General features: G+C 39.5%; 2 long non-coding RNA genes across 8 annotated transcripts; one reads left to right on the top strand and one right to left on the bottom strand.

Moving 5' to 3' along the window:
* The first annotated feature begins 1,319 nt into the window (after positions 1-1,319).
* On the top strand, positions 1,320-9,707 carry LOC145445004 (uncharacterized). 7 transcript variants are annotated; one of them, XR_013916848.1, is made up of 7 exons: positions 1,320-2,645; positions 2,803-2,930; positions 4,887-4,998; positions 5,342-5,521; positions 5,730-5,815; positions 7,041-7,120; positions 8,419-9,707. It is a non-coding gene; the product is annotated as an uncharacterized LOC145445004 (long non-coding RNA). The 7 variants fall into 7 exon arrangements; XR_013916849.1 differs by having other exon boundaries at positions 1,320-2,649; XR_013916845.1 differs by lacking the exon at positions 2,803-2,930 and having other exon boundaries at positions 1,321-2,645; positions 5,730-5,811.
* Positions 6,065-7,041, bottom strand: LOC145445085 (uncharacterized). The gene is made up of 2 exons (XR_013916882.1): positions 6,521-7,041; positions 6,065-6,319 (listed from the first exon to the last, which is right to left on the bottom strand). It is a non-coding gene; the product is annotated as an uncharacterized LOC145445085 (long non-coding RNA).
* Positions 9,708-12,693: the final 2,986 nt, after the last annotated feature.

Raw genomic sequence — 12,693 nt, 5'->3', positions numbered from 1 at the left:
TGGAATATCTTCCCTTTTCTATCAGACTATGTGACTCGCTATATGTTTTCAAACGCAAAATCAAGACCGTTTTATTCACACGAGCGTTCGAACTAGAGTAGTGTTCATTCCGCCCTACAACTATGCACACTGTAAAAAATATACCGTGTATTCAACGTGTTTTTTGCATGTTTTGTCCAAAAACACGTTTATTAACAAAAAACGCCGACGTGTTTTCGAAATAATCAAGTTTAAAACCGAAAACGCGACGTGTTTTCCAATTAATCAAGTTCAAAACTGAAACGTAACATGTTATGTAAAAAACATGTTGCGTTTCAGTTTGGAATAACGTTGCTCTGATTTGAAAGCTACTGTCGCACTGATTCCGAAAATATGCATTAAAATCTAATCAGGGCAATGGAACGCCTTCGAAATACACCCCAAAGTATGAAATTCGGCATTGTTCCGAACATTCGCAACCACGCGTTATAGGGCCGGTTCTATACCAATACCGAGAAAACCATTACCGAGAATGAACATTACCGAGAATGCCATTACCGAGAATGGACATTACCGAGAATGGAAAATACCGAGAATAGTCATTACCGAGAATGGACACCACCGAGAATGGGCATTACCGAGAATGGCCAATGTCAAGAATATAGCTTACTGGGACTGATTTTGTCGAGAAATTAATACCTGAGCATCGATACCGAATGTGGCAACGCCCTGATGCACACACACGACCTGCTCATATGCATAGCATGCCTGCATTGCATATATTGCATTCTCGGTAATGTCCATTCTCGGTGGTGTCCATTCTCGGTAATGCCCATTCTCTGTGGTGTCCTTTCTCGGTAATGTCCATTCTCGGTAGTGTCCATTCTCTGTAATGGCATTCTCGGTAATGGTTTTCTCGGTATTGACCGGACACCGTTAGGACCATTGTGCTGCGTCGCTGCGATTGTTTGGAACAATGCTGATTTTCAGATTTTGAAGGCTACTTCGGGGTAATTCCATTGCTCTATTGAAATTTTAATGTATATTTTCAGAATGTTGCTTTCAAATGAAATCAACTATATCTAATTTGAGCGCTCGGGTCTGAAGCTATGGGATATGAAATTATGTAACGTTCATATTGCTGAGCAAGCAAGCGTGACGATAGCTGTGGCGAATCTATCCTTATAGGTTAGCTATCTATTATAAAACATGTGAGTATTCGTCGTAATTTATTAGTTCACACCTTACACGATTTCAGTATCCGTCGTGATTGGTTGAAAAATGGCTGTAATCTATTAGTTTACGGCTCACAAGATTTTAGTATCCATTGTTATTGGTTGAAAAAGTTCACGGCACACGTGATTTCAGTATGCGCCATGATTGGTTGAGAATCTTGTATTGCCGGGAAGCCGCCAGCAAGCCAACCGCACTGAGAACAGAATTTATTGTCGACGCTGACTGACTGTTATGGATTGGGCTTGCCCAGTTAAAAGATGCGTTTGTGGTCAGTTTTCATCCCGGAAAGTCTTGCTAAATCATGTACGTTATGTGCATCGTTGGTGTACCGCATTCACCTGTAGTATGGTACCGTGTGGAGACAGCAATCCACCGATGACGTTCAGCACTTACCATAGCTTCAGAGTGCATACGGTAACCAGTCGATTACAGTATATCATATTGGGAATGTCTTCGCCTAACTATGTAAATGATGAAACCAAGAAAGTTGAGCCAGTTAACATATTGGGAGGATGTGTATACCCAGCCAATATGTTGCATTTTGTCGAATGCAAGATATGGAAGGACAAGTTTGCTCTGTAAAATTATGTGACAAACACGGCAAAAGAGAATCCATGTTGTCAATCAGGATCAAGGTGGTCCAATATTTCTCTATGAAGATTTTGACGGGCACTGTCACATTTGTGGTATCCTCAAGACAGGCTTTGGCCGATATTTACACTGTTATTCAGTGTGAGGCTGACAGAAACCGGTTTCCTTTGTGTTTTACAACCTGGTGAAATATTATACCAGAGACTCCATAATTTACTGGTATACTGTATCGGTAAATTACAATATGGTGAGCAATGTTCCTTTAATTTTTGACGAGTCTGCTCAAAGCAGCACACTCACAAACTCACTGCGCAGACCCTTGGACAACAGTGCGTAAAGACTAAAAAAAAGGTCATCATATTGGATTTTTTGTGCACAACTTACATTTTCTGTGCACAGAGACCGTGTTAGCCCTGTGCATTTGCGCACGGGCGCAGCTTAGAGGGAACATTGATGGTGAGATGGCTACATTAGACTGCATCATAGAATATGTTTCAAAGTTTATTAGGGAACTATATGCCGATAAAGAAAAGTACCAGTAATTAAAATTGCGTAATTTTCAACATGGCGTTCTATTTTTCAGATTCATCAGACTGGTTAGCGATTTATTACTCTAGTGCTATTAAATATGAAAATGCTGATAATCCATGGTAATATTAGAAAGGTGATCACAGTTGATCACCTACCTGAGATTTATGATGTTGTGAGATGTGTAGTTCGTAGTACCTTCTAGGACAGAAAATTCACTACGGAATATTACGACAAATCGCTTGAATGGAACGGCGATTTTTATGAATTGTCTGCCAAAGATATGGGAAAATATGACTGGTTTTGAAGATGTAAGTGAGTAATTATATTCTATGCATGACAACATAATTATCATCGTAAAGCGATGATCATGGTGATCATACTGTACTAAAATTATCTTGTCTTGTTCGATATCTGTAATAGAAACGAATATAGATTTTAGTCAAAATCACGCCGTGTTATATGCAGGGCTTTAGAGCAGCCGCAAATTGAAACTGCTCCTGCTCCAGCTGCTGCTCCGGCTCCGAAATTATCGCATTGGCCTGTATATATCAGGGGTGGCCAGCGAGAGGGTTTTGCGTGACCCGTTAGCTACGGTAATTTCCTATTATATTATCGAAAATGAATTGCTCAGATTGCAAACTTGCATTGCCAACAAAAAATTACAATTCTGACTGCGACGCTTGGGATGTTGATGACTAAAATATCAGTTCTGACGCATTGGCAGATCCAGGGTCCAGTCACATTTTCAGTAAACTGTCGTACATTACAATAAACTAGAATAGCAGCGAAATTTTTCTTCACGCTTTGCGTGTTTAATTGTCGCACGATTTCTTGCTTGGATAGCCTACCCACTACTGAAAACGAAAAAAAAAAAACGCCTAATTTATCCGATTGAGTCTAACTGTATTCGCAATTACGGGAGAAAGTCTTTTCGCGTTTGCGCTCGCATAAAGATCGTCAATGGTGAAATGCAGGCACAAAATGATTGTCGCATATTATTGGAGATCTTCGTTATCGATGTGGCCAGACGCCGAATAGTCGTGTCCTTGCAATCTGAGCCTAGCGGGTGGTATACAATAGACCCGCAATACTCCAGTAATAATATTATTGACCTTGTTCATTTAAAAACTTCGAAAATTTTACCCGCTTGGCGTGGCTAGTGGACCGCGCACTCGTTCGTCAATTGCATGGGGCCCTTCAGCCGAAAAGGTTGGCCATTCATGGTCTATATAGATTACTAATCCACCATAGGTTACCGTGATTTTCCATGTATAATGCGCAAAATTTTCACGATTTTTTGCCCTAAAATCGGGTGGTGCGTATTTTACATGGGAACAACACGCTTGGAAGAAATCTCTCTCGATAAAAAACTTGAAATCACACTTATCCTCATTCTTATGTTTGTTTCCAATCGCGCGTCACTTTCAGCCATCGCGCGTAGTAATTAGTGGGAAGCGTGTATCCAATTAACGAGAGTCGTGTGCAAAAGCATGCGATCTCCTGCTGAGTTGGTTTGCTGTTTGAACGCAAGCGAAATTAGGTCACTTATAGACACTCGCGCGCTGCAATTTTCGCCAATTCATCGCGTCAACGACAGGCCCGAACAATCGCATACGCAATTTATACATACACAAGAGGCCATGTGCGCAAGATATAAACGCTTGCGTAATCAGTCGCATCTCCAACAGACCTGTTGCGCATGACATAACCGTTAGCCTAGGCGCAATCGCATCTATAATAGGCATCGTGAGCAAGATGTTGGATGTCGGTTCGTTGGCCTAAACTAACTCCCCGCATCCTCGCAGTCTTTGGCTGCTATCTACTATCGTTTAGAGACAATACCGTTAATTGTATAATTATTAGCAATCGCATCTGTAAAAGGTCTCCTCGTGCTCAAGGTGTCGCGTCGCTAGCCCGAACTATCGCGCCGCCCGCTTCGCAGGCTTTAACTGCTATCTACTATCGTTTAAAGACAATCCCGCTAATTGTATGATGATTACTTGATTAGCGATCGTTATGTAATGATTGTTCAAGAGTGACATCGCAAAATAGAATGACATCGTATACGAAATCGGAACTATTCATGTACTGAAATGCAGGGTGCGTACTATACATGGGTACAGGCTTTTTCCCAGAATTTGCATGCTATTTTAGGGGTGCGTATTATACATGGGGGCGTTCTATACTTGAAAAATTACGGTAGTACTTTTTTGTTTCCCGAATTGAATATGTTAGAATATGTTGATATGAGTGATTTTATTTTTATCTAAAAACCGAAGATTTTGACCGATAAAATTGACAATTTTGACATTTTTCACCCTGAAAATCTTAATTTTGAAGAAATTGTGATATTGTATATGTAAATTGCCTGTTTCCTCCCCATTACCTTAGAATTTTAGGCTACTGCTTATCTTCATTTTTGATCGGAACTGTCTGCTCTTACGAAATAGTTGGGCCTGAAAAAACTTTTGCTATTTCTGCAATAAACTGACTCAATATTACCGGCAAGGTGGTAATTCGCTGGGCTTTGATGAAGATATTTATTACAGAGTCAACCTGCATCGGTATATTCTCCAGGAGACGAGCGCTGCATCGAGGTACAGCAAAAAGCAATAAGTGTCGAGTGGGTAAAAAGACTATACGTGACAAGAAAAGATTCAGGTTAGGATGAAAAATAACATTCGAATCGTGTCATGAGGCCACTTTGAATGGGATATCAACACAAAGTCTATTCGAGATTTAGCCGATGTTGATCGATGCGCATTGGGTAGGTATAAAGCAGTGTTGGGATCAAGTCACTGATAATGACAATCCCCCTACCACGTTCATGCAATAGGCTAGTCCTACGACGTATGCACGCACCAATTATTGACGATTAATATCAATGTGTAATATCATACAGCAGAGGCTGCATTACATTCCAATTTTTCAATGTTGGTGACAGACATGTCAAAAGTTTGTCCAAACTTAATCCAAACCTTTCTTCAACTATGCCACATTGCAGGGATCATGGAAAGACAAGCTCTGCAACAAGATGAGGGAATGGCGAAGACACCATGAAAAAGAAGTTCTCGTCTTGAACTTGAAATAGCAGAAGCATGGACGCTGCGACAAATGGAAATCTCTGCAGCTTGTGGAAAAATCTAGTCAACGCTGCAAGTATTCTCGAGTCTCAACATGCAATGTGAGCATTTTAGTATCATGCTTTCCTCATCTAGATATCCTCAATATGAATATTTTGATATGATACTGATAACACCAACAGACAATGTTACGTCTAATTTTTCTCCAATATGTGCGCATGCGAGCAGCTTAGAAGGAACATTGGCGAGGAGTAGCACCTTGCACCGATAATCGGTCATGTTTTAATTAAGATCTATTTTGTCCTACAGAGTCAACATGTATACTCTCCACAGACGACGAGCGCAGCATCGAGATACATTAAAACGCAAGAAGAGGCAAGTGGACAGAACCGTAGGTATAAAGCAGTGTTATGATCAAGTCACTGATGGCACAAACCCTCGGCATTTGTAGCATGCGCAATCATTGTTCATGACACAAAAAATGACATATATTATAACTAGGGCCTTTTTTATATGACCTTAGAAAATCAATATTATGATTTTATTTTTTGGAAAATATGAATTTATGTGAAAATGCTGTATTTTGACATGCAAACATCGGCACTGACAGAACTAAAAGAGTAAAACCTATGCAACAACAGGCATACACGTCCACTTTTTATTCTAAATCACTGTTGTAGTACAGTAGTAGTGTGAAATGTTAAAGTCTTTGAAGTTAAGATTCGGACGTAAGATGACTTTGGTATGGAAAGTGAGAGCTTCACAGACGCTGATGTGGGTTGCCACTTCTGCAGGTGTGCATAAAGCGCTGGTGAAATGTCTTGTATTTGCAGCTCCATTATTTGTTAAACCTCATTCTTGTGCAATCGCTTCTTGATGTAAATTTTGAGCTTCATGACCTAACCAGGAAAATGTTACTTCATAGCTTCAATATACCTCAAAGGGATACGGTTTTGTGTTGAAATTGATTTCACGACTTGCTGATGCATAGAACATAATATGACTTTGAATGGCCCTAATTATAACCTTGGGTTAGCAAAAAGTGAAGTCAGTGTACAAAACTCGTAGGTGACCTAAAGATACTTTTTAAATTAACATACATTGTTCTTTTTGGCCAGATTTTAGTTATCTTGAATTTTTTATTCGCACATACTTCCAGACATAGACATTTCTTCCTTAGATATAAGGGCGACCAACCCTTGGGCTGCACGGCGATTCTAGAAATTGAATATAATATTTATTAGTACTCGCACAAATGAGCGGTGGAACCTTTGCACAACGCGATATACGCAGCCTCGCCGCAACCTTGATATTCATATGTCCAAGCTTGGAATATTCGTTGTCAAATGAGCCCAGCGGTATACAAAGGCGACCTGCAAATCCTTGCAGGACATGACTGCACACTTACTTGTCATAACATAATTGTCATCGAATTTGCTGCGTACTAATATATGTCATGTTTTCACCATTGCCCAACCCTGTTCCCTCCTGTCGGATGACTGAAAATCTTCATCAACATTAGAGGGGCCCGCGAAAGGTTTCAAAGTCGCTGATTTACTTTACGATGTCGCAGTCGCGACAAAACATACATTTAGTTGATTTCTGGCACTTCTCGTTCAGGTCAACAAAAACTGGGGTGGATGGTTGGGATCGCAACGATCTTCAATGACAACTATGGCAGCTTCCTGTTTGTTGACAAAGTGAGTTGTTTGGTATATGTGAAAGCATTATGTCCTACTGTGTTGTGGACACAAGCAAATCGCATGGCTCACTGCCATCGGGCTACATCATTCACATCATACAAAAAAGGCAATTTATGGCACTATTAACACTGTATTGCCGTATTAAAGGGGCACTGCGCTCTAAAAATGATGTGGTCTCAAATTGAAGGTAAAAACAAACAAAAATTTTTGGCCGCAGCCATTTCCTTCAGAACGCCACCATAATGGAGCTGCAATTCATTGAAATTTTTACAAGACCAGCTGCCGCGGCTGCTTAACCCGTTACACGGCACGATATCTTCACCGTCACACTTGCTCGACGCGATTAGGCAGTCACGCAGAGAACGAATTTTAGATAGTTGTCAGCCGATGTTATGAAGGAAATGTGTCTAAGTTTTGTTCTCTACGTGACCGCCTTATCGCGTCGAGAAAGTGCAACGATGAAGACATCGTGCCGTGTAACGGGTTAAGCAGCCGCGGCAGCTGGTCTTGTAAAAATTTCAATAAATTGCAGCTCCATTACGGTGGCGTTCTGAAGGAAATGGCTGCGGCCAAAAATTTTTGTTCTATTTGTTCTTCAATTTGAGACCACATCATTTTTAGAGCGCAGTACCCCTTTAACACTTTATTTGATAAGAATTGGTATCTCGACAGGTCACCTTAAATTGAAAGAATGATGTAATCCAATATCAGTGAGTAACGAGAATTTCCCGTGTCCCCTCCTATTTCACTTGGAAAGTTACGACTGATGCTGAAATCATTCCACTGTGGGTACCATTATGGTCGCTTGATATCCTTAAAATCACCATCACATATGATCGTTTCCTTACCTCTTTGCATGACCCGGACTCACGCGGTAATGACTTATTAGGTAGGCTTACCATATTTTGGAAATCTAAAAAGAGGACACTTTTTCAGAAATTTGCGACTTGCAAAACCGGAGAAGGATTCTGAAAAATCGATGAATTTTCCCACTTAGTAACAGGTTTACTAAAAAAATAAATCACCGTTTTTCACTCCGAAATACTAGCCGTAGCGTCACTTCTGTGCTAATTTACGGCATATCACTCGCATAAATTTTCAAAAAAGAGGACAAAATCTCAAAAAAGAGGACAAAAGGGCGTCCTCCGAGGACACTTCTAAAAAAGTCAAAAAAAGAAGACAAATCCTATTAAAAGAGGACGTATGGTAACCCTATTATTAGGCCTAATACTTGATCAATTCTTAATCTCTGACCACATCGATAGTACTAAGCTAATATCATTTTCATTTATCAGGAGCCGAAGAATTATATCCGACGATCAAGTACAATACGATCCTGAATGAATGGAAAGTTCTCTTCTATGGCAAAGTTATCAAAGGGGTCAGAAGCTTCCATCATGCTATGGCCACAATACTGGCTGTTCAACATCAAGTTCGCACCATGAGCCTCTAATTCATGGTCCGCCGTCACAAACTCTCCGAACGTTAAGTACACTGCGGCTGTTCGTAGCAAATCAAATATTGTTTCTGTACATACGTCTCGAAACTTTGTAACGTTACGTAGACTTTGGCTATTCGTGATGAATTAATTTGAATAATTCACCAAGAACAGGTCAATATTTTTAGCGGTTATAATTCTTTTTTACATTACATTAGGTACTTGCCGCCTTTTACTGTGACAATTTGTAAGCACTTGCTTAATAGCGGACCGGTCAATATTTCAAGCCGGTATATTAATTCTTGTTTCATTACATACGTTTCTAAACTTTCTAACGTTAGGTGTGTCTGACTGTGACTGTTCATTGTAAATTAATTTAATTAATTTATTGAGGACGGGTCAATACTTTTAGCCGTTATTATAATTCTGGTTTCATTACATATGTACAAAACTTCGAAACATTAGATACTAGGCGGCTTACACTGTAGCTTTTTGTAGTGAATTAATTCATTGATGACGGGTCAATATTTTTAGGGGCTGTTGTAATAATTCTTCTTTCATTGCATAAGCTCCAAAACGTCTTATCGTTAGGCACTCTGCGGCTTACACTGTGGCTTCTTGTAGTAAATTAATTAATTTATGAGGGGCCAATATTTTTAGCCGTTGTTGTGATAATTCTTCATTCATTGCATAAGTTGCAAAACTTCTCAAAGTTAGGTACTCTGCGACTTACACCGTGGCTTTTTGTAGTAAATTAATTCATTGATGATGGGCCAATATTTTCAGCCGTTGTAATAATTCTTCATTCATTGCACAAGTTGCAAAACTTCTTAACGTTAGGTACTCTGCGACTTACACTGTGGCTTTTTGTAGTAAATTAATTCATTGATGACGGGCCAATATTTTTAGCCATTGTAATAATTCTTCTTTCATTGCATAAGTACCAAAACTTCTTAACGTTAGGTACTCTTCGGCTTACACTGTGGCTGTTAGTAGTAAATTAATTGCTTCATGACATGTCAATATTTTTAGCCGTTATAGTAATTCTTATTTCATTACGTATTATTCGAAACTTCCGCCATTTCAAGAATTTTTCTTTTTTTGATGCATTTGTTCTCAATACACATCATTTGATCCAACTCTGAATTGCTTGTTTCAATTCATATCCTGGCTACTGATCCTGTGCCAATCAGTCAAGGTTAAAGGTCAATTGGAATCTTAGGTCGGACGTGTTTACGAGATTACATGTCGGGAAGAAACATGTTAGGCAACAGGTAGAGCTGAACCTGTCTTCCGGTTTTACATGACGGTCATGTATTAGGAGGTACCAGGTGTAAACATGTCTATGGACACCTTTATTTTTTACAGTGCACTTCGGATTTTATACATATCGTTTACTTTTATATTTTATTGCCTTTTATGTACAGCGATATATTGTTATATTCGGCATTCTATAATTTATTATATTATTATTTATTATTATTATTTAGGAATATTAGGTATGTTGCGATGCTTGGTAATTCGGAGGTTCGCGTACGCGTTCGCAAAAGAACTTAGTCGGGTTCGACCCTTTGAACCTTGTTTGAAAATTATCGATTTTATAGTGTCACAAGTGTACTTGCATTGGTCCTGTCACGAAGTTTCACCCTATAACGGGTCAATATCCTACTATACAGATATGGGCGTCGAATGGAAGGTAAAAAACACTTTTCAATAGGACTACCAACTTCCTTCAGAAACTACGGGTAAAACAGCTGAGATTCGAAAAAATCGTCCCCGATTTATTCCAATTTCGACATAGCTGGTACAAGAAAATAAGCTAATATTATCGGTTGTACTAAGTACAGGCGAGGCAATGTACAATTATACATACATGTGTACATTGCAGGGCCGAAACAGTACTTCGTCAGCCCAATTTCCTAATTTTTGAGTACTCCGCGAGCCGCAGCATCAAACGGGCTATCCAATTACTCTCCGGTAAGCCTTATTTGATGACATGAAATAGTCTTATTGAAAGTGAGCCAAACTTGCAGATTAACATTTCACTCACATCGTGAAAATGTGACTTATCACTGTAGCAATTCATACCTGGCACTAAATAAAATTCCATGTATAACTACCTGAATAAAATTGTTGTTGTACTTGGTAGAGAGTAAGCATAATTTGTCAAGATTGTGAGATACGCGAGGGACAAATAAAAAGCTGCGGTGTTATAATTTTGCAGCTAGCAGATATTTAACATGCCGCAGCTAGATGTGGTATAGTTTAGAATTTGACATAGTTTGATCTGATATCACTGCGTTTGAGAAATGTAGCCTAATGCAGGATTCAGATATACTCCTGATAAATAGGTTTCTACTGTCGATATAACCATTACCGAGAATGGCTAATGCCAAGAATCTAACTTACTGCGACGGACGTTGTCGAGATTTATATTTGATAATCGCCAACGAGTGTGATAACGCAGCGATGCACATACACAAGACCTGTACGTATGCATTGCATGCCTGCATTGTACATATTGAATTCTTGGTAATGTTCGTTCACGGTGGTGTCCGTTCTCGGTAATGTCCATTCTCGGTGCATGGTGTCTATTCCCGGTAATGGCATTCTCGGAATTTGTTTTCTCGGTATTGACCGGACACCGATAAATAGGCCAGCGATCATCACATAGCCCTAGTAAAATTAAAACCGCATTACTTTTACCTTCGAATATTGACAGAGATAAATAGCATCATGAATATAATAAATATTGTGTCATAACAGGAGGAATGTACAATCGCCTAACAACCCATCGGTGTTACAGTTGTGAAGCGTATACCGCTAAGTTTTCTTTTCTTTCTCGTCAAAACATGGGTAAAGGGAGCCAGATGTAACTAACTATCCACCAAGGGTTAACAAAGGCGATTGTGATTAACAAATATCATCCATGATCATCGAGTCTTATCATTATTATTATTATTATTATAATTGTGAAAATGGGACATTGTGGCGCTTGTCACCTTATCGGTCTGGTGCGCCACGACAGAAATGTCGTATTACATGTCGCAAATCGTGTACCTGAGAAAAAATTTGTTCAAATCAACACATTGCTGGCGAGGACGAACTCAACGAGAGGCGAGATAAGTTTTGTCCGTACGAGAAGGTTATACGTGGTAAAATCGACTTTCCAGTTCAAGCAGAAATCAATCAAATATGCTCGGTGCCAATCGTATTTTGGGCATGCGAGGAGGAAGTGATCCACATTCTAGGGCACGAGGCATAAGTCACACAAAGGCGTGTCGCTGCAGCCTATTTTAAATAAATGCCCTTTTAGGCGACAATGGCCGGATCAAAGACGGAATATTATCGTTTCATACAAACGCGATCTTTGAATCGAGGGAAATGTTGTTTGTACCGTTTGGTGGAAACGTTTGTAGTGGTTTCCCGTCTGTATTGAACGGTACTCGGTCAGCCACTCAGTACGGACGTGTTTGCGGAGTCTTATCATCATGAATAGGCAACATGACTTAATGCCGCGTGGTAGCGATTGCATATGATGTTTGATGAGTAGCTTTTGGATTTTGGAGCAATTTTAAAGTAATCTTCAACTTTGTAATTCTGAAAAAAAGATATGTAGTACTTAAATATTGGTAAATACTTGAAAAAAACAAAATTACGACGCGGGTCGCACAAAATAGTCTCACGGGCCGCGTGTTCAAGAGCCCTGCTTCAAGTCAACATCCGGCTGAAATTTTCGGCCAAGGTTTTATTTGGTAACACCTTTTGCGACTTCGTATGTTAGCCGGAACTTAAAAGGTCTTGGTGGGTCGTGGAGCGATAATAACTGGTACTGAAATGTATCCATATTTTATAGATGATGAGTAGGGCGGTTTGTTTTGACATGTCAAAATTTGTCAAAATTTTGTCAAAATTGTAGCGTTAGGTCAAAATTTGTCAAAATTGTTCATAAAGTCAAAACATTTTTGATGTCTTTATTTCGTTTGTATCGTAGATTTTGCACTGTCGGCGAACGTATCATTTGATATTTTACAGCTTGTAGCCTACTTTATAGGCCTACTGTTGTAAACGGCTTAATGTCTGCTTATACTGAATCATCAACGGTCAAATAAAACAAATAGTTGGACATGGT

This window comes from Botryllus schlosseri, chromosome 1, assembly GCF_051294905.1.
Source record: "Botryllus schlosseri isolate E-star chromosome 1, Bs_hap1, whole genome shotgun sequence".
Taxonomy (NCBI): domain Eukaryota; kingdom Metazoa; phylum Chordata; class Ascidiacea; order Stolidobranchia; family Styelidae; genus Botryllus; species Botryllus schlosseri.
Note: the sequence above shows the minus strand (reverse complement) of the source record. Positions and strands in the feature narration are given on the sequence as shown.